Source organism: Lissotriton vulgaris, chromosome 5 (genome assembly GCF_964263255.1).
Source record: "Lissotriton vulgaris chromosome 5, aLisVul1.2, whole genome shotgun sequence".
Taxonomy (NCBI): Eukaryota; Metazoa; Chordata; class Amphibia; order Caudata; family Salamandridae; genus Lissotriton; species Lissotriton vulgaris.
The window spans coordinates 299,260,654-299,288,373 of NC_141693.1; positions in this window are offsets into that span (position 1 = coordinate 299,260,654).

The window sequence follows — 27,720 nt, forward strand, 5'->3', positions numbered from 1 at the left end:
CATCTCCACCACTGTGGTGTTGTGGTGGTCCTCTTGGTGGTGGTGGTGGTGGTGGTGGTGGTGGTGGTGGCTGAGATGCTCCTGCTGCTGCTGCTACTGAAGCCATTTTTCAGTCCAAAAAGGTACAGAGAGGTCTTTCAACAGGTCTTCTTCACTCAAAGTACAAAGTGAGAATGAGGAAAAAAGGTGGGGGCTTTCATCATTAGGAAAAAAAACTGTCCTGAACCAATGAAAAGTGTTATTTTCAGGTCACATGACCAGGGCTTTCATCATTTGGAAACCAAAACTGTCCTGAACCAATAAAAAGTGTTATTTTTAGGTCACATGACCCGACGCGCTTACGCTACGCGCCCCCGGGCGCGTCGCGTAAGCGCATCGGATGCTTACGTCGCGTGGTCGTATGCGCTCGAGTGCTTCCGGGTGTGCTTACGCCGTGCGTATCACGCGGACGCGGCTACGCGATACGTCACAATGATGTTTTCGTTCGCGGCAATAGCGCTAACGGGACGCTCACCGGTACGCGCCCCAGGGCGCACCGTAAGACTGCGCTTACCGGTGCGCTCACTGGGACGCGCACCGGGAGCGCTCCAGGGCAAAAAAAACATGAACAATATACATAAAAAAATAGTATTACATAAATATACAATATAGGATTCCTTATAAAAAATATTACATTTCATAGCTATAGAAATTTGCTATTAAAAAACCTTTGAAATTCACTGAAAAAACCAAAGGTTTCACACCAGTTATAGTTAGGAATTAGCATTTAAAAAACCTATGAAATTCCCTGAAAAAAACCATAGGTTTCACACCAGTTATAGTTAGGATTTACCATTTTAAAAACCTATAAAATTCACTGAAAAAAACATAGGTTTCACACCAGTTATAGTTAGCTGGAAATTTTACTGACATAAAACCATTGAAATTTCCACGTTATAGTTAGTTGGACTCACTATAACTTGCGCGCCTGCAAAGCACTGCTGATGACGTCACATATTACATCACTCATGACATGGTCAGTGACATCACTCATGACATCACTGATGACACCATCCTTGTGACAGAGTGACAGACCTCCTTTCAGTGTAATGTAACCCTTGAAACACATATTCAAAAATAGAAACTAAAATTTTCAAAAAAATTGAGATACCCATACCAGTTACAACAACCAATTCAGTAATTCCACCATCTATATACACATCCACTCATTCACCAACAGTTCTATATAGTCACTCACACATATATATACTCACTCATCATATGTAGTGATACACCTATACATCCTGTTACACACTGACAGTCATCCAAAAGTTACTCACACACATACTCACACATGCAAATAAACTATTGAACATCCATTTATTTGCATATACAGCTATACACACACTACCACCTTACTACTAAGGAAACTTACACATACTTACTCTCTTAAAAAATCACTTATAGAAACACATACTTATTTAAACAGGAACTCTTACAATCTCTCACTCTCACATATACTCACTTATATACATCAATACTCACATATACTATATTAAAACATATGTAGTTACTGATAAAGACACTAGTGAAACAGTCATTCACTCACTAACACACACATATACACAATCATCCACCCATACAGTCCTGCACATATGCTGTCTTCAAAACACATACAAACAGTGAGTCAGTCATTGATGCATCTATGTGCTAAGTAATACCCCCACCAAACCATACAGACACTCATACTGATACTAAAAAAACATCTAATAACCCATATACACACACATGTAGCTACTCACCAACCCATGCACCCACTTATACACAAAGTGAAACACTGATACATATATTTAAATATTTAAACATTACTCGCTAATACATGTATTCACTAAGATACACTTAATAAGCCAGTTAACCAATCAATTTCTTTTGAAAAAAACATCCATTTAGACACTTATTTATAAATTTATTCTCCTATCGACCTTTACAAATACATATATAAAACATATTTATTTTTCAGAAAGACACACATTCACTGGATGGTGTCATCAGTGATGTCATGAGTGATGTCACTGACCATGTCATGAGTGATGTAATATGTGACGTCATCAGCAGTGCATTGCAGGCGCGCAAGTTATAGTGAGTCCAACTAACTATAACGTGGAAATTTCAATGGTTTTATGTCAGTAAAATTTCCAGCTAACTATAACTGGTGTGAAACCTATGATTTTTTCAGTGAATTTAATAGGTTTTTAAAATGGTAAATCCTAACTATAACTGTTGTGAAACCTATGGTTTTTTCAGTGAATATATATATATATATATATGTGTGTGTGTGTGTGTGTGTGTGTTACCTACTGGCAGTCGCCAGTAGGTAGTTATAGTTACAACCTAGTTTCAATAGTAAAAGCATTTTTTTTGATTTGCTAATAACTTTAGCGTCATTAGACGAAAAGTCTATCCAGGTCAGCTCCTATCCTGATTCGTCAAGGGGGAGCCTAACCACACATCTCATCGTTAGATCTGATTGGCCGTCAGCACTACATCCAAAAAGTGTTGGCAGCCATCTTGGGACCAATATACATGATAGGACCTCATTAAAAAGCAGTATAGTTAATAGAAGGTGTTAGGACTTTAGTTACATTATAAATCATTTGTTGATGGTCCCATACTAATTTTAGGAATTGTGGTGTGTTCTAAGGTGATTTTGCCATGTGAAAAAACCTTCTGCTGGGATATCATGAATCATGTTTGAAAGAAAACTATTGTCTCATGCTTTTCCCACAGTGGTTTGGAAGGGGATCTATAAGCTAAACTGAAAGCATATTTTCTGTAAATTCACATTATCTTTCTCAGTCATGTGAGAATGAAGTCTGACAATCTCAGTAAAACATGTACATCCAACAAGGATAGAGACTGTCAGTTGATTCCTTTGTGTTCTACTGCAGCCTCCTAGAGTGTACTAAAGAACAACTAGAGCGCTAACAGTCTTACTTATGACAAAAGTATGTCACACCAGAAGCCATCTTGATTGGAATGAAGTGGTAAGTCTAAAAAAATGTAATTTAAAAAGGAACAAAATGAGGGGGTTCATTTTGCCATAGAAAGTATGATTAGTGCTTCAGAAAGAAAAAATAGGGCACATTTTGAGTGACTTCTCAAATCCTCTTCTATTTCATTAAAATAATTCTGACATGCAGAGTGAAACATGCACTTTGAATCCCAGCAGCAGACTTCCCTGGTGAGCAGTAGCTTTACTACAGTGATCTAATGAGCAACTAGAGTGCTAACATTCAGAATTTATGGCAAATGTGTGACACATCTGAATGCCTTCTTGATGGAACCATAGTAAACAAGCATTGAAAATGCAATAGATCGCGCCCTTGGTTAGGTTAAAGCCATTCTGTTTGTAATGAGGTGGCTTTTTAGCTTTGCTTTTATTAGTGTTTTTCAAACTTTCATGTAAATAACATGCATATGTATGCATATATGTATATGTATGCATGCATTTATATTTGTATTTATTTAGATATGCAGATTATATATGTTTATATATAGAGAGTGAGTAGTAAAGAGTAAGTAGTAGAGCGAGAGTAGTAGATAGTGAGTAGTAGAGAGTAGAGAGTAGTAGAGAGTGAGTAGTAGAGAGTAGTAGATAGTGAGTAGTAGGGAGTGAGTAGTAGAGAGAGAGTAGTAGATAGTAGAGAGTAGTAGAGTAGTAGAGAATGAGTAGTAGAGAGTGAGTATTAGAGAGTAGTGGAGTAGTAGAGAGTAGTGGAGAATATTCCAAAGTTTGGCACAGCACCACTTGCACAACAAGTCCAATCCAATCATATCACTTAGAGTCCTTATTGAAGCGCTGAATCTTGGTGTATATTCAAATGCTTTTATTTTCCTTAAGTTTATGTACCGCAGCCAGCCGACGCATTTCGTTCTGTACAACAGAACTTCTTCAGGGCGTTCTTATTTCCTTCAAGTTATGTCGGTATCCTGTTGTCATATAACTAGATATTTCTTCCAAATGTTAGACGAGACGTAAGTACATTCTTATTCAAAGTGACTAGGTATCAAATTTACCCACACAATTTGGGCAAACTTGAGTAATTTATAGCACCCTTAAAGTCAGTCTTTCAAAAATTCCAAAGTATAGGACGTGATAATCCAAATGTTTCTCAAGAAAAGTAATTTTCAATCGTTCGGAATATCGGCGTTTGGGCAGATATGACCCACGGACACGGTTTATGACTTTTCTTGAGAAACATTTGGATTTGGATTATCATGTCCTATACTTTGGAATTTTTGAAAGACTGATTTTGAGGATGCTATAAATTACTCTAGTCCATGGATGCTTCTGGGAACGCCCCCAGCAACACCCATTGCACACCCCTTTAACGCAGGACACTGCGTTAAAGGGACTGATATTTATCAGGCAGGATTACGCCCCAAAAAGTGGCTAGGTCCTGCCTGATAAATATCACTCAGTCTTCTGCGCCACCGGAACGTCACAAAAAGTGCATCATTCATGACATGGTCAGTGACATCACTGACGACATCTCAAATGACATCACTGATGACATCATCTATGTGACAATCAAATACACCTCATCACACACTAGTATAATCTTTCATCACTCACTGTAAAATAGAAAGTGCCATATTTGAAACCATTGACACACCAATAGAAATTTCTAAACACCCACTCAGTTATTCATAGAACTATACACACATCTAATCACTTACCTATAGATTCAGTATTATATGCAGTGAATAATCAACAGAACACTATCAAATATACTTATACACCTATTTCAACATTACACACCAGCACACATTGTATTCACTTATAAAGACATCCTTCTGACTTATGCAAACAATTGATTATACTTACATTTACTCACCTACACACTTATACAAACACCACTTCATCTATTTACATAGATTGTAACTCACACTTAGTGTGTTATAAAATTACTATTACAAGTATACAGTTTAAGCATGGGCGGAAAATCCGTTTCGCTCGCGGATTTTGCGGATTTTCGGTAAATTCGCAATCCGCGAGATTCGCGAATCTCCCGCAAAATCCGCAAATCCGCGAGCAGCGGATTTTATGGCTTGCTCGCACTGTTCGCGTGAGTTCGCGGCTTCCCAGTACAACTTCGCGCCCCGCGAATAAGCGCAAAATTGCAGAAATACGATCTTAGCAAAACTGAAACTACTTACCAGGTTCAAAAGTTCAGGCTCATCATTAGTAGCCATTTCCTGTAGTGCTTCCTGAGGGGCCCCTCCAGAGTTCAGTTGCCAGTTGCAACTATTATGTGACACTGCTCTGAACCTCAGAATAGTTACACATATGCCACAAAGGTCCTGAATTACAGCTAAGGGAGACAAGCAGGAGCCAGGCTGGAAGTTCAAATCCATTAATCAGCCCCTAATTCATTATTGTCAGTTGGGGCAGGGCAGGTGTTGTAACTAATTTTGCAACAATGAAAGCACTTAGCAAGTGCAAAAGATCACTAATCAGGAAGCACTAAGGAAGCAGGTGCCAGCTAAAAAAATATTCTGTGACACATTATTCAGCCCCAAATTAATTCAGGTCACTTGAGGCAGGGAAGGTGTGCTTGCTTTGCCACAATAATGTACACTGACTGGACAACCAGAGGGTGCTGTGATGAAACAGAGGGTGGCATGGGTGGGCCAGAGGGTGGCATGAGTAGTCAGAGAGTGGCAGTGGTGACAGAGAGTGGCAGTGATGAAGAAGAGTGTCCCAAACAGGCTGGACACGTAGAAACAACAAGTTCGCGAAACTTGCGACCCGACAGGTAAGTTCGCGTTTGCGAAATTGTACAAAACCCTCGCGAACTGGCAGAAACCCGCGCGAACACACAAAAAAAATCCGCAAATTCGCGAGAATTCGCGGATTTTGCAGATTGCGAGTTCGCAAATCCGCAAAATTCGCGAACGCGAGATTCGCAAAATTCGCCCATGCTTAATACAGTTATCCATATAGTGACTCATACAATCACTAAGTCTTAGGCACACTTAATTAGATATAACTGTTACATACACTGCCTTTTTTTCAAGTTTAATGGAGATGTTCATTGACAGAAATACTTCATCACCACCACACCCATAAACATATTCACTCACTGAAACAACTGTTATAACATGTAGTCTTAACCTCATATACCTACTGAATGAACTATTCACACAATTTTTGGCAATCACACCCCCCACCAAACCACATAGACATTCATTTACCCATACAAATACTCAGTTAAGAAACCAGTAACAAATATAGTCTTTAACATAGTAATTAAGACAAAGCAATAAAGACTTTCTCACAGTTTAGTAACTACACATTATATATAGTGAGACTCTACAAATTAGTCAAGGAAACAATCAATGACACTGTTACTAAATCCACATTCACTGGATGATGTCATCAGTGATTTCATTTGAGATGTCATCAGTGATGTCATCGGTGATGTCACTGACCATGTCATGAATGATGTAATATGTGACATCATCAGCAGTGGATTGCGGGCGCTCGAGTTATAGTGAGTAAAACTAACTATAACGGGGGAAGTTCAATGGTTTTGTATGAGTAAAATGTCCAGCTAACTCTAATATATATATATTTATATATACGTGCGCGAACGTGTGCGGACCTTCGCGTACGCGAGCTGCATGCTGATTGGCTGCCAATGTCTGTCAACACTCCAAAACAGAAATTGTTGGCAGCCATCTTGTTCCTCGGTAGACTGAGGCAGAAGAAAGCCGAAAAACAAACGTGTAGAACTCAAAAATGGGGCAGGGTAGAAGCTCCCACTAGGACCCCCTAGGCAAAAAAATAAATATTTTTTTTTCGAAACATCGCGGGTTGCGCGCAAGGGTCCGCGTACGTACGCGTACCTTACGCGGACGGTGCGCGTACCTTTCCGAGAAAGCTGCTTGCTTATTGGCTGTCAATACTCCAAACCAGGAAGTGTTGGCAGCCATCTTGTGCTCATTAGACTGAGGCACAAGAAGCAGAAAAACAAACGTGTAGAACACAAAAAGGGGGCAGGGTAGAAACACCCTGACCCCCTAGGCCTGCTAAGGTGGTCCCACAAGAACCCCCAAGGCCCAATTTATTTATTTTTTAAACACGGTATGTTTTTTTAAAAATCACCCCCCAGGGGGACCAAATCGCGGGGGCATAGTGATAAAGAAGTGTGGGGGTGCCCAATCCCCCCCACACTGCCCCAGGGACCGCCGCCCCCTAAAGGGCAAAGCAACACAGCCCCCTGGCGCATACTGGAGGCTCCTGGTGGGCTAGTTGGCCCCCAGGGACCCCCAGTATGCAAGCGGAATTAGTTCCCCCTCTGCAAACGCGCCAGTGGGCATGCGTTGCAGAGAGGTGTAAAAAGGGGCATAGCCTCATTACACCTCTGTGCAATGCAGCCTCCTGGCGCATACTAGAGGTTCCAAGTGGGCTAGTTGGCTCCAGGGACCCCCAGTATGCAAGGGGAATTAGTTCCCTCACTGGAGGCTCCTGGTGGGCTAGTTGGCCCCCAGGGACCCCATGTATGCAAGGGGAATTAGTTCCCCCTCTGCAAACGGCCAGGGGGCTGCGTTGCAGAGAGGTGTAACAAGGGGCATAGCCTCATTACACCTCTGTGCAATGCATCCCCCGGCGCATACTGGAGGTTCCAGGTGGGCTAGTTGGCCCCCAGGGGCCCCCAGTATGCAAGGGGAATTAGTTCCCCCTCTTCAAACATGCACGGGGGCTGAGTTGCAGAGAGGTGTAAAAAGGGGTGTGGCCTCATTACACCTCTCTGCAATACAGCCCCCTGGTGCATACTGCAGGTTCAAGGTGGGCTAGTTGGCCCCCAGGGACCCCCAGTATGCAAGGGGGATTGGTTTTCCCTCTGCAAACACGCCCGGGGGCTGCATTGCAGAGAGGTTTAAAAAGGGGCGTGGCTTCATTATACCTCTCTGCAATGCAGTCCCCTGGCGCATACTGGAGATTCCTGGTGGGCTTTCAGGTCTTATATAGTTGGAAATTAGCATTAAAAAAACCTTTGAAATTCACTGAAAAAACCATAGGTTTCAGGCCTTATACAGTTAGGAATTAGCATTTAAAAAACCTTGCAAATTCACTGAAAAAAACATAGGTTTCAGGCCATATATAGTTAGGAATTAAGATTTAAAAAACCTTTGAAATTCACTGAAAAAACCATAGGTTTCAGGCCTTATATAGTTAGGAATTAGCATTTAAAAAACCTTTAAAATTCACTAAAAAACTATAAGTTTTAGGGGTGTTATAGTTAGCTCGACATTTCACTCATACAAAACCATTGAAATTGCTCCTATATAGTTAGTTGTACTAACTATATTGTGCGCACCCGCAATCCACTGCTGATGATGTCACATATTACATCATTCATGACATGGTCAGTGACAACACTGATGACATCTCAAATGCTAATTTGTAATTACAATCTTCTTTAAACCTATAGTTTTTTCAGTGATTTTAAATTATCACTTCATTATGAACCTTGTGAAAACAGCCATATCCCCAGTTTTCCAGCAATAGCTTCCACCCAAAAAAATTGTCACAAATGAGAACAACAACTAACGGTAATACACTCTGAGCGCCAAAGATACTACTAACTCAGTGCACCCTAAGTCATCGCCACGTGGTGTTATTGAGGCAGAATTCAATAGACAAAAAGACATTGATCCGAGTGCGACCCCCCTGGACCACACATCATCACAGGTTACGTACACGCTGAGCGCCAAAGGTAGTACTAGCTCAGTGCACCAAAAGTCATCGCAAGGAAGAGTGAACAGTTTTATGTCAGCAGTGAGGCATACTATCACTTGAAAATCACCCAAAAATACGTATAATATAAATAAAACAGAAGAATCGAAGTACATTAATGATTACAACCCGGTGATTTTGAAGATGTGGACATACAATATGTTGCAGATAACTCAATTGCTGTTGCTCGCTTTGTCCCGTCATATGTTACCAAGTCTGAGAAGACAGAATTGAAAGAAATGTGGGCGGAAATTTCACAGGAGAAGACACTTAGCAAAAAATTGTACAGCTTCAAATTGAAGATACTTTCACATCAAAAAATTGGATCCTACGAACAACCCTGAAACCTACATATTTCGACAGTGTATTCCATAAACGTTACATCTTTTGTTCCATACACCTACACTGAGGTCAGAAGAGCTCACAATTTACATTGAGACATGTTTTATTTATTATAGAGAGAATTGTACTCTGTGTCCTCGAACTTTGTCAAGAGGAAGTGACAAAAACATTCCTCGATGTCTGTGCTGACTACTGCATCCGGGAGGTGGAGAACGTTACGATGCCAGATGTGATGTGGCAGAGATTGTACTGGTCTGGGAAAGACATGGCTTGGTAGTTCGGACTGGACTGTTCCCATGAGGCACAGGGTCAGAGCTGATTTGCATATAGCCAGTGTCTAACCCAGGGTGGTGTGGAGTGCAAAAAAACGATGGATTTAGGCCCAGATCCTTGTACTGGGGTGAATGTATGACATTGTTCTACATTCTGTCCATCAACTGTGGTTTTTGCAATTTTCACCCCGAGTGTGCTGGGTATACTCAGACGTGAGTCCCAGGCTCTCCACACCACTGGAGTCAAGCTATCCAGGCTGATGAAGGCTGATGGCCAGAAACCGGTCCTTGGATGCTTGATTCTGGTCTGGGAAAGACATGGCTTGGTAGTTCGGACTGGACTGTTCCCATGAGGCACAGGGTCAGAGCTGATTTGCATATAGCCAGTGTCTAACCCAGGGTGGTGTGGAGTGCAAAAAAACAATGGATTTAGGCCCAGGTCCTTGTACTGGGGTGAATGTATGACATTGTTCTCCATTCTGTCCATCAACTGTGTTTTTTGCAGAGATTGTACTGGCACATTTCTTTATAGCTGGAAGAAGTTACCAATAAATTATCACTGAAATTACAAATACGTCTGTGGAGTGGTCACTCACTACAACCCTTTATGATTAAATATTTTGTGTATAATTTCACATCTGCTGTCCTACCTCAGTGTACCACAAGTCATGAACCCTTTACGATAGAATATTTTCTGTATTATTTCATATCTGGTGCCCGTACCATAGTGCAGCACAAATCATTGACCCTTTATGATTGAATCTCTGTGTCTGATCCAATGATTACTGTTGTACTTGTTGCCAGCACCAACCATTTCCGGAGGGTTGGCTTACAATCACCCCACAGACATCACTGGACATGTGACCCTGGTAATAAATAGGAGTCGAGCGCACATGCCCGTACCCAGTTCCACTATCTATCTGTGTCCGTGTGTTCATTATGTATGCAACATGCTGCTCCTGGGCCCTACCACATTACATAGTGCTCTGGACAACCATCTTACCTTTGACAGTGGGGGAAAACTGTAGTTATGTAACTTTGTCTCGGTCATTGTACAAGTACATACGTAGAGACTGCATAATTAGAGTACTGCAAGCAGAGAGTATAGTGAATTTATAAGTGCGTGAGGATTGTCGCAGTGATTGTATAAGTACATATGTTGGAGCAGCCTAACTCCGACAACAAGCTTGTCTCTAATTGGCTGACCTCCATGTGCCAAAAACTGAAACTTCAACTTTCCATGGCCCTGTATTGCTACAGCTGCAACACTTCACTGAATGTGCAATAAACAGTCATATCCACATAGATGTCTCATGTCCACTATCTTTCTTGTGTGGAACTATGGATGAATATAAGGTCAGTGATTCCCCGTACCTTACATGTTGGCCATATTGTTTGACTTGGCTCACAGAGTGACACTTTGACTTTTGCAACCCGGGTGACAGCAGCACTCCAACACAGACCCCCGCATCCAGTGTTGTCCGATTTTTCAAGCTTTCTATAGCCCAAAGCCAATCAAAAAGTAGCCCAATATTGCTTCTTTGGGGAAGGAGGGGCAGGGACAGCGTTAAGCAGGCATTGAATGCATTGGAATTGATGTTGCAGCAGGATGCAAAGTAAATATTTGTCTAATAAAGAGCTTTAACATACTACTTTGCTGGAGCGCTGTATATATATTTATAATCTGGCAACTAGCACAAACCAAAATGTTACTGCACAACCGTAAAAAACATATAGCCCAATTGTGCGTGATCTAGCCCAATCTGCCAACACTGACACCAAAGCCACTTCCTACGGCAGGTATACACCCACACAACACCCATCCATCACAGGTGTCACTAGACACGTGACCCTGCTAATATAAAAGACCGGGCGCACGTGCTCTACGCCATTTTACAGTGTAGAGTGTGTGGCCTCACTTCTCACTGAGTTAGTAGCACCGCAAGCACTGAGCTGGTGTACCACCTGCAAAGATGATAGGTACACTAGTATGTCCTCTGCCATGGCGATATCAAGACTCAGTACCAATTGTGAGACCTGTTAGCTTGCAGAACGGAGGTGCATGATGTGGAGGGTGCCCTGACCGCAAAAAGGTGAGCAGTGAGGCCTTGGTGCGCAACGTCGGCAGATAACTCTGGGTGGCGGGAGTGGATGGGATACAGCAGCCTGAATGCAGAAAGAAGGCAGAGCGATTTAGGCGTACGCACTTGTATATACACTGCCACTGCGTCGGATTGGTAATGCGGGCACTGGTGCAATGCCCGAGGGGCCGGTGCCCAGTTCCAACTGTGGGCTGCTTTTTGGAGCAGTCTGGGGGCAGATTTGGGCGGTGTCGCTGTTGTTCGGATACAGCCAGCGGCCCAGTGGGTGTCTAAATGGCCTTTCTGGAGGCAGATGGGCATCATTACCTCACGTTTAGCAACAGGCAGAGGTGTCACTTTCTTCCTCTCACAGGGCCGGCCCTAATGTATGCATACCTAGCAGGGCAGGGGACCTAAGCAGAAGTGGCCTCACTTGTTTTTAAGTCACCAGTGTAAAGAAATCTGTGCCTTTTTTGTATCTCCCCCACACCCCCTTTTTTAAATGAAATTTTGCCTAAGTAGCGTTTTGAGGAAAGGCAATATGCAAATGTGGGCCACTTTTTTTTAGTGTTCCCGGGCCGTTTTTTTAATCCTACTCCAAACCTGCACTGCCATTACTAATTCTGTACTATCTTTCAGATGTGGGAGCTTGAGAGTACCACTAGGTCGCGGCACCTGGTTGAAGACAGAGCGGTGGCGTAAAGGTAAGCTGTGATGGTTTTGTACACAGTGTGGGCACTCAGTATCCTTCCTCATCTCTTCCTTTATCTCCCTCCACTCTTTCTGTCTCCTTCCTCTTACACTGTTTGTCTCTTCCTCTCTTTCTGTTTCTCTCTCTCTCACTCTTCCTCTGTTTCTCTGTTCCTTTCTCACACTCTTTCCCTCTTTCTCTCTCTCTGCCTCTCTCTCTCATTGTGTCAGGTTTACCTCCACGGGATCCAGTTGATGCACTAATGGTTCCACCTCCAAATGTCACCAACACCCTGATGTGAATATACAGGGTGTTCGAGCCATTAGGCGAGGGAAAAAAGTAACAAACTAAAATAAAAAAAAACAAAGGAAGGGAAGGGAAAGGGAAAGGGCCAGCAGGGAAGGGACACCTGTAACAGAAAAAAGATACCTTCAGTAAATGCTAGGTCTAAACACAATGCTACACTCATAAAGTCTCGCTACACATGCACCATGTATACCTGCTTATAAGTAAAGAATAAGACCCTCGATAATGAGCCAATCTAGTCACTCCAGTACTGCCCTTTGGATTCCCTATGGAAAACATAAACAAGATGTGAATATGACTTTCACCCAGTTTGGCACATCAAACAATACTGTGATACTAAACAATCCACCTATAACATACCACATGGCAGCACAGAGGGCAAGATGTATTTGGGGGTCCATAGAGTCAAATGAAAAGAACGAGTTTCTTTTAGAACCAAACCAGTTCCCAGCCAAAGAGCTGAGGATACGGAAGTGTGTAGGAGGCAAGAACCACAACACTCCGCCCCTCGAAACCCCTGTAGAAGTTTACACTCTCCACAAACAATGAAAATTAACAGCAACGCGTATTTGCGTCCACCACGGCGTTCTGTTCTCTTACAGAACACCAGTCCCGACGTAGTACACGGTAACACGTAGTTAATTCACTACCGTGCTCCGCTGCAGTGTTCAGGGTTTATACATAGTAATAGAATAATGCCAGGAAATCACGGTAACGCGTGGTTTCGACCACCACCGCGCTCCGCAACTGTAACTACTGCCACCAGTTTCTTGGCTACACAAGCGGCAGTTCGTGTAATGATACTATCCTCGTATCATCGTAGAATATGCACAGCAAACCCGGAAACATGCCACCGCCAGCCGCGGTCGAACATGTACCCGGTAACAGATTAACGGAATAGGGAGCAAGGTCTTACCGCCGACAGGAGAATCAGCGCGCATACAAGGAAACTCCCCTGACGTGAGGATCCTACCTCGGAATCACCAATACCTCTGAATGGTCTGAGACCTATGAATCAGGAACAGGCGTGCAGAGAGAGATCTCTCACACCGGGAACAAACTCAGAATAGCACGCACCCGGAAGCGTGTCTCCTCCTCTGAAGTACTTCCTGAGGAGAACCAGGAAGGATCATGGGAAACGTAGTTTCTTGTCTAGGCAGGCGCAACACGGCGGATCCTGACATTATGTCCCCCTCCCTAGCGCCTCCTAGGCCCAGGCCGCAAGGGGCACCTACAATGGAAGGAGCGAATCGCAGCAGGAGCATGCACATTCCCCACAGGCTCCCAAGAATCGTCCTCCGCCGAGTAGCCCTTCCATGACACCAGGTACCACAAGACTCCCCTCCTCCATTTTGAGTCCTTGATACTCCGGACCTCATACTCAAAACCCACATCCCCGACCACAGGCGGAGGGGCCCGTCTCCTAGCAGAGTGAGCAGGCTTCAAAAGGCTACAGTGGAACACTGGATGTATCCTTAGCGAACCAGGCAGTTTCAGTTTAAACGCCACTGGATTAATCCATTTCACAATAGTGTAGGGCCCTATGTAACGTGGATGGAACACACTGCGTAGCTTGAACTTGATGTTGCGAGTGGATAACCACACTCTATCACCCACCTGGTAAGTGGGACCCTCTATCCGATGACGATCCTCCCATTTCTTGTATTCCATCTTAGCCCTCATCAAATGCTCCCTTATCTGCTTGTGAATGGTACGAATCTTCCGCATCTGTCCCATAACCGTAGGCTGCCGAGACACCTCCTCAGGGATGTGCACCGGAAGGATTTGTGCATCAAAACCATAGGTAGCAAGAAACGGAAAGACCCCCACTGAACTATGCCAAGCGTTGTTATACGCTACCTCAGCCATCCATAACATTGAAACCCACGACTCCTGGGCGTCTGCTGCGTAACAACGAAGACATTTTTTCAGTGTTTAGTTTAATCGCTCCGTCTGCCCATCGGTCTGTGGATGGAAGCTGGTGGAAAGCGAGGACTGGATATGCAATGCCTGACACCATACTTTCTAGAATCTCGCGACGAATTGAGGGCCCCTATCTGACACAATGACCTCTGGCCCGCCGTGCAACCGGATGACATTGGTTAACAGTAGTTGAGCAGTTTGGCCTGCAGTAGGAAGATTCACGCATGGGATGAAATGTCCCAACTTAGTGAGACTGTCTATGACCACTAATACGGCCGATTTACCCTGATCAGGTGGTAGTCCCGTAACAAAATCTAGGCTGATGTTCTGCCATGGTCTTCTGGGCGAAGGTAAAGGCATCAGTAGGCCTTTCTTTTTTCCCGTCACGTTCTTTGCACGTGCACAGGCCTCACACTGTCCTATCCAGTTGGTCACATCAGTCTTTTCAGTATCCCACCAAAAATGACATTTCAGGAGTTGTACGGTTTTTTGTACTCCCTGATGACCAGCTAGTCCTTGCTTTAGTGTGCGATTGGCACCCTTTGTGGCCCACAGAACCCATGCATTCTGATCCTTAGTCTTACGAACAACATCCAAAAAGGTATTCGCCTGGATTGCACAGATCACCTTTTCTGGATTCACTATCGCCATCTTTGTATCCTTACTCCCTGTTTCCTCTACCTGGTCTCGTCGGGAGAGGGAGTCTGCTTTCAGATTATCTGCACCTGGTCTAAAAGTGATGGTGAAGTCATACTCTGAGAAAATCAACATCCATCGCATCTGTCTCTGCGTGAGATGTTTGGCTGTCTTCATGTACTGAAGATTTCTGTGGTCGGTGAAAACTGTGACAGGGATCTTGGCCCCCCCAAAGATACTGTCGCCATTCTTGAAAAGCCCTTTTTATCGCTAACAGTTCTTTCTCAGCGATGGTGTAATTATTTTCGGACAGACTCAGCTTTTTGGACAAATACGCTACAGGGTGGAGTTGTCCTGTATCCTTATCCCTCTGTGACAGAACAGCCCCTATGGCCTCATCAGATGCATCTGCTTCTACGATGTAGGGGTATTCTGGCTTTGGATGAGCCAGAATTGGGGCGGTATTAAATGCTTTTTTCAGGTAAGCAAAAGCCTCCGCTGCTTCAGTGGACCACTGGAACTTAACTCCTTTCCTGAGCAGTCTCATCAAAGGAACAGCCACCTGAGAGAACCGCAGGATAAACCTGCGGTAATAATTAGCAAAGCCTAAGAAGCTTTGCACTTCTTTCACACAGGTGGGTGTAGACCATTCCTGCACCGCTTGTATCTTCTTACGGACATTTGTAGGCCCTCCTGACTTAGCATAACATCTAGGAACTCAACTATGGCCAAACTGAATTCACACTTGCTAATTTTGCCGAACAGCCTGTGTTCTCTTAATCTCTGTAATACTTCTACTACATGTCGTTTGTGTGTTGTGGTGTCCTCCGAATAAATCAGGATGTCGTCTATGTACACCACTGCGCTGATGTCTACAAACTCTTTCAAAACGTCATTCAGGGAATATTGAAACGCCGCCGGGGCGTTGCACAGACCGAACGGCATTACAGTATACTCGTATAAGCCATATCTCGTTTTGAAAGCGGTCTTCCACTCGTCCCCCTCTCGGACGCGGACCAATTGATACGCCCCCCTTAGATCCAGTCTGGTAAAAACCCTGGCATATCTTACTTGGTCCAATAAGACTGAGATAAGGGGTAGTGGATATCTGTTTCTTATGGTGTTCTTATTTAACATACGATAATCCACACAGGCTGTCATATCCCCATTAGCCTTTTTGATGAAAAACAGGGGAGAAGCTGCAGGAGATCTGGATGGCCTAATAAACCCTATGTCAACATAATGGTCTAAATACTCCTTTAAGTGTGTTGTTTCTGGATTGGACAACGCATAAACCCTGCATGACGGAATGGTGGCCCCCTCTACTAAATCTATTCTACAATCATACAGCCTATGCAGGGGAAGTTGCTCGGCCTTGCTTTCGCTGAAGACATCCTTGTAACTCTGATACTCAACAGGCAAGCTCACTGCTTTTTCCACCGCCGTAGCCACCAACAAGGGAATCAGCGTGGGTGAAAATAGAGCGATTTTATGCCCATCCATATGTGTCTTACATTCTGCAGACGAGAACTGTACTGTCTTTTCCTTCCAGTTGATTGATGGGTTGTGATGGCTTAGCCAAGGCATCCCCAAAATCACCTCGTACTGGGGGGCTTCAATAATGTTCAGAGACAGCTCTTCCCTGTGCCTGCCTTCTTTTACTTCTACAGACAAGGTTACCCTCTCGGTTTGTTCTGTTATCAGACCTGAGATCAACGGTTTCCTGTCTACAGCTAGGACTTCTTCAGGTGTGTCTCTGGGTACTCTGTCCAATGATAGAGACAACACTAACCCGCTATTAATAAAATTCCCGGTGGCCCCTGAGTCGATCATAACCATCACTTGGTGTACCTGTAATTGACACTCCAACCTCATGGGCAACAAAATATGGGATTCTGATTCGAGCAGGGCTAATACCGTTAGAGAGGGAACTTTACAGGGCTGAACATCCCTCTTGTTCCCTTCAGCTGTCCCACTTGCCTCATCCTGAGCACTCAGCGCTGTGATGACTACTCTTTTATTTCTGTTCCATCCCCCTGAAGTTTTAGGTTTGGAAGGGCATTCTCTGACATAATGGCCTTTCTTTCCACAGTACATGCACAGCCCGGATATTCTACGGCTTTCTTTCTCCTCTCTGGTTAGTGGGGCCCGGACTGTCCCTATTTCCATAGGTTCGGTGGTAGTCTCAGCAGAAGGCAAAGCCCTACGGGGAGTCCATTCAAGTCTAGGAGGGCCTCTATCCCACCTTCTCCTATCCCCTCCTCTGTCTGCCATTCTACCATCCAGTCTCAGGGTTAAATTGACCATGTCTACACAAGTGGCTGGTTGGGGATCTATTTGGGCAATGACATCTTTTAGTCCATCCCGTAACCCTTGGTATAAAAGGGACATTCTTTTCTCTTCAGGCCACGAGGTCTCAGCCATCAATCTGTTGAACTTGGTTAAGTAGGTTATTAAATCAGATCTGCCTTGTCTTAGTTCCAGGAGTTCCCTATCCGCACTAAAGGTAGTGGCCCTTCTGTCGAACACCTTTTCGAACTCCGTGCTGAATGCTGACCAATCGGAAAGAACAGGATCGTTGTTTCTTACCAAGGGTACCGCCCAGTTAGCGGCATCGCCTATCAGGTAGGAAATAGCAAACGCCACCCTCGAATGATTGTTGGGGAACGAGGCCGGTTTGCAAGAAAAATGGAGCATGATCTGCGTTAGGAACACCTGAGTCTTAGTCGGATCCCCCGAATACCTCTCCGGACTGGCCAGAGGGATAGGGGGGGGGGAGACCGTGACCTGTATCTGTGGCGAGGAAGCATCAAAGGGATTCCTAGACAACCTGTCTACTTTTTCTCTTAATGCAGTGGCTTCTGTTTTGGAAGAGGCAAGCTCCTGTTGTACCAAAGGCAAAGCCTGCATGACATCATCCATGGTAGCCATTACGCAACAACTGGATCAGGCAGAGTAGCTTTCGTGGGCGTGTTATTCTGTCATGGTTTACCTCCACAGGATCCAGTTGATGCACTAATGGTTCCACCTCCAAATGTCACCAACACCCTGATGTGAATATACAGGGTGTTCGAGCCATTAGGCGAGGGAAAAAATAACAAACTAAAATAAAAAAAACAAAGGAAGGGAAAGGGAAAGGGCCAGCAGGGAAGGGACACCTGTAACCTTCAGTAAATGCTAGGTCTAAACACAATGCTACGCTCATAAAGTCTCGCTACACATGCACCATGTATACCTGCTTATAAGTAAAGAAAAAGACCCTTGATAATGAGCCAATCTAGTCACTCCAGTACTGCCCTCTGGATTCCCTATGGAAAACATAAACAAGATGTGAATATGACTTTCACCCAGTTTGGCACATCAAACAATACTGTGATACTAAACAATCCACCTATAACATACCACATGGCAGCACAGAGGGCAAGATGTATTTGGGGGTCCATAGAGTCAAATGAAAAGAACGAGTTTCTTTTAGAACCAAACCAGTTCCCAGGCAAAGAGCTGAGGATACGGAAGTGTGTAGAAGGTAAAAACCACAACACTCCGCCCCTCGAAACCCCTGTAGAAGTTTACACTCTCCACAAACAATGAAAATAAACAGCAACGCGTAGTTGCGTCCACCACGGCATTCTGTTCTCTTACAGAACACCAGTCCCGACGTAGTACACGGTAACAGGTAGTTAATTCACTACCGTGCTCCGCTACAGTGTTCAGGGTTTATACATAGTAATAGAATAATGCCAGGAAATCACGGTAACGCGTGGTTTCGACCACCACCGCGCTCCGCGACTGTAACTACTGCCACCAGTTTCTTAGCTACACAAGCGGCAGTTCGTGTAATGATACTATCCTCGTATCATCGTAGAATATGCACAGCAAACCCGGAAACATGCCACCGCCAGCCGCGGTCGAACATGTACCCGGTAACAGATTAACGGAATAGGGAGCAAGGTCTTATCGCCGACAGGAGAATCAGCGCGCATACAAGGAAACTCCCCTGACGTGAGGATCCTACCTCGGAATCCCCAATACCTCTGAATGGTCTGAGACCTATGAATCAGGAACGGGCGTGCAGAGAGAGATCTCTCACACCGGGAACGAATAACACGCACCCGGAAGCGTGTCTCCTCCTCTGAAGTACTTCCTGAGGAGAACCAGGAAGGATCATGGGAAACGTAGTGTCTTGTCTAGGCAGGCGCAACACGGCGGATCCTGACACATTGTTTCTCTCTCTCTCTCTCTTCATCTTTCTCACACTTTCTTTCTGTGTTCCTCTCACTTTCTTTCTTTTCTCTCTCTCTTCCTCTCACTATTTTTTGTCTTCTGCTCACTCTTCCTTTTTTCTCTCTCTCATCCTCTCTCCTTTGATGGACGCATGACACACAATCGTATCTTGCTTTTTGTCTAACAGGCTGTGAATCACGAATTGATGTTTTCCCCCCTCACCCCCAACACCATCAGAGCTGAACGTGCAAAAAATCTGCGATGATGCGTGGCCATGCTGACAATCAACACCCACTCTGAATTGTGTGCTCTGCTTTACCGCGAGTACGCAACGCCTGAGAAGGTTGCTTCAGCATGTGGTGGACCCTCTTACACACACGCCGGTGGCGGAAGGTGAGCAGAGAGACTTCTTTCCGCAGCAGCGGGCAGTCACCTCTGGGCGGTGGGAGTGGATAGTGTGCAGCAGTCTGGGCCAACAAGAGCGCACAGACACCTCCAAGCAGTGGGAGTAGATGGGGTGCACAAGCCTCATTGTGCATTGGCGAAACAGAGAATTACGCGTGTGCAGTTGTATGTATGCAGTTCTATGTACTGCAATTACTAATTCTATACTATCTTTCAGATCACTAAACTTGAGGGCCGCACTATCTCCCAGCACGTGGTTGGAGACACACCGGTGGCACAAAGGTGAGCTGCGAAGATTTTCTCCAGTGTCAACACTCCCTCTCCATCTCTTCCTTTCTCTCTCTCACACTTTCTCTATTTCTCTGTCTCATTCTTTCTTTCTCTCTTCCTCTCTCTCACTCTTTATCTGTCTCTCATCCTCTCTCTCACACTGTTCCTCTCTTTATCTATCTCTCTTCCTGTCTCTCACACTGTTTCTCTCGTTGTCTTCCTCTCTGTCTCAGTCTTTCTCTCTCTGTCTGGCTTTCTCTCTCTCTCCCACTGTTTCTCTCTCTCTTTCTCTCTACCTCTCTCTTTCTTTCTCTCTCTCACACTGATTCACACTTATTCTCTCTTTCTCTCTTCCTCGTATCTCACTCGTTCTCTCTCTTTCTCTGTCTTCCTCTCTCTTACACTGTTTCACTCTTCTTTGTAGCTCACTCTTTCTCTCTCTATCTTCCTCTCTCTCACACTGTTTCTCTTTCTCTCTTCCTTGTATCTTACTCTTTCTCTATTTCTCTCTCTTGCTCTATCTCTCTTTCTCTGTCTTCCTCTTTCTCTCACTCTCTCTCTTTCTCTGTCTTCCTCTCTCTCACTCTTTCTCTCTTCCTCTCCCTTTCTGTCTCACTCTTTCTCTCTCTCTATCTCCTTTGCTGGATGCATGTCGCTCCATCTTATCTTTCTTTTTGTCTTGCTGGCTACGAATTACAAATGGACCAGGGATGACACGCCACTGCACAAAGGTTGTTGGGGGTGTGCTAGTGATGTGGGAAGAGGGTGCGTTACCTGCTAATGTGGGGAGACGAAGCGTGAAAGGGATATCTCTCACAGAAAGAACTCCGGTGTGTTTTCAGAGATTCCTCGGACAGATGCCAGCAGACAGACTGAATCACAAAATGGCTTTTCATTGCTCATAGAGTGTGACTTATGAACAGTTTGCACCGAGGTTCGCAGAGGTACAACTGCGGCCCGTGGGCTCGACTTGCAGAGGAAGAACTACGGGCCATCAGCTCCTAAAGGAACAGCAGCGTAGTAGCTCTCAGACGGAGAGGCAACGCAGCGTACAAGCTCGCAAAGGTAGAGAGCTGCGAGCCAATGCACAGGCTTCTAAAGGCATGCCTGCGAAGTAGTGATGATGGGCACAGGGAGCGTGAAAGGGTTATCTTCCTACAAGTGTCCTGGAGTGGAAGTCGTGCTGCCTGGCGCTCACCTGTTTTTCCTTTATTGTCACGCAACCCCCTCCCAACATAAGTGAAGCCCTGAGACTGCGTGGACCCCAGCGGGCCCCCACAGCCCCAGCGAGCCCCCGCTATTATTTTTTAAGTAATGCCCCCGGGACGTAGCACACCCTCATTAAATTAAAACACGGGGACCCGCTACCCCAGCGCGAATTGCGCCAATTATTATATTTTGTTTACTTTTTGGGGGGCCCTGGGGGTCCTTCTGGGACCTCCTGAGCAGGCCTAGGGGTCAGGGTGTTTCTCTACCCCGCCCCCTTCTCTTGTTTTCTACTTTTGTTTCTCTGTTTTCTAGCGACTCGCTTCTACCGAGCCACAAGATGGCTGCCTACACTTCCTGGTTTGGAGTGTTGGCAGCCAATCACAGTGAAGCTTGTGCACGGGACTTAGGCTCCGCCCAGATATCAAAACTTTTATTTTTCTAATTTCTCATCACCTACTAAAAAGATTTACACCATTTAAAAAAAGGTCGCTTTCTGACCCATGCACTACCTTTGTGCCAAATTTGGGGTAATTCCGTTCTGTAGTTTCAGCTGTAGCCTTGCTTAAAGTTTCCTATGGGAAATTGATTTTTTGACTTTTATTTTTTGAATTTCTCAAAAACTACTGAACGGATTTACACCGTTTAAAAGAAAAGGTCACTTTCTGAACCAAGCTCTACCTTTCTGCCAAATTTTGGGTAATTCCGTTCAGCAGTTCGGGCTGTAGCTCGTCGCAAATTTTCTTATGGAAATTAACATGGGAAAACGTGTTTTGGGACCCCCCTTTTTTCTCGGCCCCCCCTTGACGAATCAGGATAGGAGCTGACCTGGATAGATTTTTCGTCTAATGGCGCTAAAGTTATTAGCAAATCAAAAAAAATGCTTTTACTATTTAAACTAGGTTGTAACTATAACTACCTACTGGCGACTGCCAGTAGGTAACACACACACACACACACACACACACACACATATATATATATATATATATATATATGTGTGTGTGTGTGTGTGTGTGTGTTACCTACTGGCAGTCGCCAGTAGGTAGTTATAGTTACAACCTAGTTTAAATAGTAAAATGCCAGCTCCGCACCCGACATCACAACCGCCATCCGCAACGGACATACATAAAACCACCGACCCGGATGACGCCTTGTCCACCATGGAACATCTCCATTTCCAGAGCCAGACCAACCCCAAAACGATGCTCAGCGGAACCCTCGTCTACTGACTGCTCGGCCCCTGTGCTCTGTTAATCAACATCATTGCCAACTGAATCGCACCCCACAAGCTCACCTCCACAGACTACATACTACTCGGAGGCCTAAACTTTCTACCAGACAACCATGATGACCCCAAAACCACTGCCCTCCTAGAGAACCTCACAAACATAGGACTGAAGAACTTGTCTCAAAACCCACTCACACAGCAGGAAACACACTTGACCCCGTCTTCGCAGGAGGAAACAGCGTCTTCTTCAGCCACACCATGGAACTGCTTTCGACGGACCACCACTGCATCAATTTCTCCTTTAGAAAACCCACCACACACAAGCACGCGCACTGCCTCCCATGCAGAAGCTGGAACAATGTCACCAAAGAACACCTTACATCCACCCTCACCGTCACTCCACCCCCAACCACGCCAGACGCCAACAACGTGGCAAGCAACCTCCACAGATGGATCCCCAACCGAACCACTCGCCCCCCTCCTGAAGGCTATAGGACGACACAACAAGAGAGCAAGCTGGTTCACCAAGGCACTCCAAGAAACTAAGTGCTCCTGCCAACGACTTGAAAAGACTTAGAGAAACATCAAAACCCTGGAAACACACACTGCCTACAGAGCAGCCACCACAGAACACCACCAACTCACCAAACTCACATAAAAGAACTTCCCCCAAGACACAATGCCCACAACTCCAAGGAACTCTTCTCCATCATACAGAAATTTGCCTAACCAGACAGCGAAACAACTGATGTTCAACACTCCCAAGACCTCTGCAACAGACTCAGCTCCTTCTTTCACCTCAAGATCAAGATGCTATACGACAACTTCAATGACCAAGACCTGGGCACCACCTCAACTCCACCCCCAGCGACGCCACCCAACAGACCATACTCAAATGGACTTTGCTCACGACAGAAGACACCTTAAAAAACATGAAGAGCATCCACTCTGGAGCACCCTCAGACCCATGTACGCCCCACATCTTCCACAAGGCTGCCACAGCCTTTGCACCTGAGCTACGTCGAACATTCAATGACTCCCTTGAGACAGGTACATTCCCCGACGACTGGAAGAACGCCGTAGTCAACCTCCTCCTCAAGAAACCCTATGCAGACCAAACAGACCTCAGGAACTTCAGGCCCATCTTGCTACTTCCATTCTCAGCCAATATCATTGAAAAGCCCCTCAATGCCCAGCTAGCATACTTCATCGAAACCAACAACGTCCTAGATATCTCTGAAACCAGATTCTGCAGAAACCACAGCACCGAGACCGCCCTCCTCACAGCCACTGATGACATCCGCGCACTCCTCAACCAGCGCCACTCGGCAGCCCTCATCCACCTGGGCCTATCAGCAGCCTTCGACACCGTCTACCACCGCACACTAGCCACCTTACTCCATGACGCCGGGATCCGAGGAAAGACCACTGGATACGCTCATTCCTCACAGGCAGAACACAGAGAATCAGACTCCTCCCCTACCTCTCAGAACCAACAGACCAGATGTGGAGTACCCCAAAGATCCTCACTCAGCCCCACCCTTTTCAACATCTACATGGCCTCCCTCGCTACCATCATCAGAAATCACAGGCTCAGCATTGTCTCCTATGCCGATGACACTCAGCTCATCCTCACCCTCACCAACGAACCCAACACCACCAGGCACAAATTCCAAGAAGGGATGAAAGCCATTGCAACCCGGATGAAGAACAACTGCCTGACACTCAACTCAAACAAAACAGAAGTTCTCATCCTCAGCTCCACCCCCTCAGCTTGGGACAACACCTTGTGGCCCCCCACCCTCGGAAACCTACCCACCCTAACAGACCATGCACGAAACCTCAGCATCATACTGGACTTATTTCGCACTATGAACCACTATATATCAATGCCGTCTCCTCAGCCTGCTTCAACACCCTCTGCATACTCTGTAAAACATTCAAATTGATCCCCTACGAACCCAGAAAAACAGTCACACATACCCTCATCACCAGCAGACTACACTATGGCAACGCCCTCTACGCTGGAATCAACAAAAAAACTCCTCTGCCACAGCCCCAGGCACAGCCACAGTACCTAACACCTCTGCGATCTGCACTGGCTCCCCGTCGAAAGAAGGATAACTTTAAAGTCGCTCACACACGCATACAAGGCATATACAACATCGGACCACAATACTTCAACAACCGTCTCTCCTTCCACACCCCTAAGAGAAACCTCCATTCAGCCAACCTCACCTGGCCACCATCCCACGCTTCAACAAGAACAAGGTGGGAGGAAAGTCTTTCTCCTACCTCGCAGCCAAGACCTAGAATGACCTCCTACTCCACCTCTGGCAAAGCCCCACACATCTCCAGTTCAGGAAAGACCTCAAGACCTTGCTTTTTCAGATGACCTCAATGGAACTGCACCCCCCACTACCTGAGACCCTAACAGGTGAGTTGTGCGCTTTACAAACACCTGAATCATTGATTGATCTTTATTAGCTAACACTTTTTTCTTTTCAGATCGTCTTTGATTTTATGGTCTATATCGAAAGTCAGGTTAGTATTTCAGTGTAGAAAGAATGCATGTGCACCCATGCTAATTCAATCTTCATTTCCGATGACATCTGAGAAGTGTCATCACTGTCTATAGGAAGCTGGCTCTTTATGTGGTATGCCAATAACTAGGTATATTGTGTAAAGAGTCCAGAGATTCCCCAGAAGTGTACAGGGCTCAGTGTAAACCAAAAGTGCTCTATTTGTGGTAGTGTGGTCGAGAAGCCTTAGGCCTAACACAGAGGAGTGTTACACATTTGTTATGCACACAGTGATTAATAAATGACACAACTCAAAAAGGAGATCCACACCAATTTTAGAAAAATAAGCCTCTTTCAAGATTTATTTTAAGACCAAGATGTACGTTAAAAGCCAAATACGTATTTCAAGAAAAATACTTTTCACTTTCCAAAATAGACAGTGCAATTTTTCAGTTCAGCAATGTTGACCTATGGGAGGAAAACAAGAATTCAGTTTTACAGGTAAGTATACAACTTACGAATCCAGTCTTCAGGATCTGTGGTCAACACCAGGCAGGGTTTAGGTTAGCACCAAGACTGCACCACCAGCGGCACAGGGACAGCCGGGTGCAGAGGTCAACCTAGGGTGCCCAGAGTTAACCAATGACGACTGGAGGTGATCGAAGATGCAGTTCTCACAGGTGAGTAAAGCAGTGTCAGGGGTCGATCATCTGGGGTTATTGTAAGGGCAGGGGGGGCACAAGGCAGCACCAATCTGACACCCTCAGCGGCACAAGGGCAGCTGAGTGCAGAGTGCCAACACAGCGATGGTCACTTAATGCAACTCAATGGGGGAGAAATTTGAAAAGTGGCTGCAGGCTCGGGACAGGAGGCTGAACGAAGAAAACCCACAGCTGCCCAGGTAAGTGATGATACTAGGGGGCGGAGGGACACTGTTGGTCAAGCTCCCCAAGGCCCAGGGGCTTTGGGTGCAGGGGTGTCCTTGGTGTCAGGAACAGCTTACTGGGCAGGTCGCAGTCAGGGAGAGTCTTTGGCTTGAGACTGCAGTGGTTTAGTCTGGAGGGGTCAACCCACAGTGGACTCTTGCTCGGAATTGCTGGGGAACCTTCACAGGATCTATGGGCCCCTGGGACTCAGGTTGTGGGCATTGGGTGCCTAGGTGGGTCCGCAGACGAGTTCATTTTCTTTAAAGTTGGTTTCAACTGGACAGGTCCATTGTCCACAGGAGATTTAGAGTCTTTGTTGAAGGCAGGCAGTCCTCTGGGGGTTTTGGAGGTCACTGGGCCTGCAGGACGAGTCAACTTTTGTAGGAAAGGGTGAAAAGCACAAGGCAGGCCAGCAGGGCTGGTGCCAAGTCAGTCACTGGTCCTTCTTCTTGCTGGTGCGACTCTTCGGCGTCCGAGCTTCATAGGTTGTCAGGCATCTGATTTCAGGGTCTGGGAGTGACACCTAAATACTAGATTTAGGGGCGTTACAGGGGAGTGATAGGTAGGGACCAATGGGCAAGAGGCAGGGTCGCATTTCTAAGGCAGCAAGGCCTTTGAAGCTTCCCTCTCAAGCACTGCGCTCATCCTGGGGAAGGAGGTATGACACCTCCAATCAGGATGGGCTTTGTTTATGGCCTCAGAGAGCAGGGGCTCTCGACCCAGGGTCTAGAAACATGTCTGGTGTTGGTTGGCAGGCTGCCTAAAGCCAGTCGGAGACCCCACTAGATTTGATATTTTATGGGGGAACTTCTGAGGTGCCCTCTGAGTGCATGATTTAATAAATCCAATACTGGTATCAGTGTGGGTTAATTAAGAGGAATTGTTTGGTACAAAACAACCCTGGGTTCAGTGAACCCATCATGGGGCTGGGGAACTCGAGTTGTCGAGTTTCTGGCCCATGTACTCTATGGTCTCCCTATACTTACAATATTAAGAGTAGACTTAAATATTGTAGGGGCATATCTGCTCCTGCATTTATGCCCACACCTGCAATATAGTACACCCTGCCTTAGAACTTGTAAGGCCTGCTAGAGGGGTGACTTACCTATACCTTCGGCAGTGCTGCTTTGACATGGCACACAGGCAGTGTACCATTTTGACTTTGTTGTTTCTTTCTGCACGAAGGCATGCAGGCTGCAGTGGCAGTTAGCATGGCCTTAGTTAGGGGTCCATAGGAGACCCTCTTCAGTCCCAATGCCCTAGGCACCAGGATACCATTCACTAGGGACTTACAGGCGGGCTGAAGTTGCCAATCATGGTATAGTTTTAGAGAAGGAGCTCTGGCACAGGGGACCTGGTTGGCAGGGACCCTATACACTTTCAATCAAACCCACATCTTTGTTCAAGCAAAAAGTGGTGGGGGGTCAACCATGTCAAAAGAGGTACTTTTTCAAACTGTTCCTTCAACACAAAGGATATCTGTGGCATGTTGCTGCAACCAGGTAACATATGTTAGGGCATCCATGATGCATTGCAGGAGATGCTTCTTGTACAGAAGTGTCAGCCTCAGTGCGAACAAATATGCATTTAATCATAGCCAAGAAGGAAGTATATTCATCAAGACAGGGTTCATTAGCGGCCACTGGAGTGTAGACCAAAATAAGGAGGAGCCCATAGGGCTACTACTAAAGTAACCCAATGACCTGAGGGAAACTGAACTGGAGAAAAGGTAAACGGGAACCAGATGGCATTCAGGAATTCTCTCACTTTTAGGGGATCCCCATTGAATGAGAAGCTCCTAGCCCATCTATTGAACGGTCAAAAGGTAGAAGTGTGGCTTAACGGATCCAAGGGTGCTTGTTTCCGTTCCAGGGAGGACCTGGCCTAGCAGTTCAGGCTG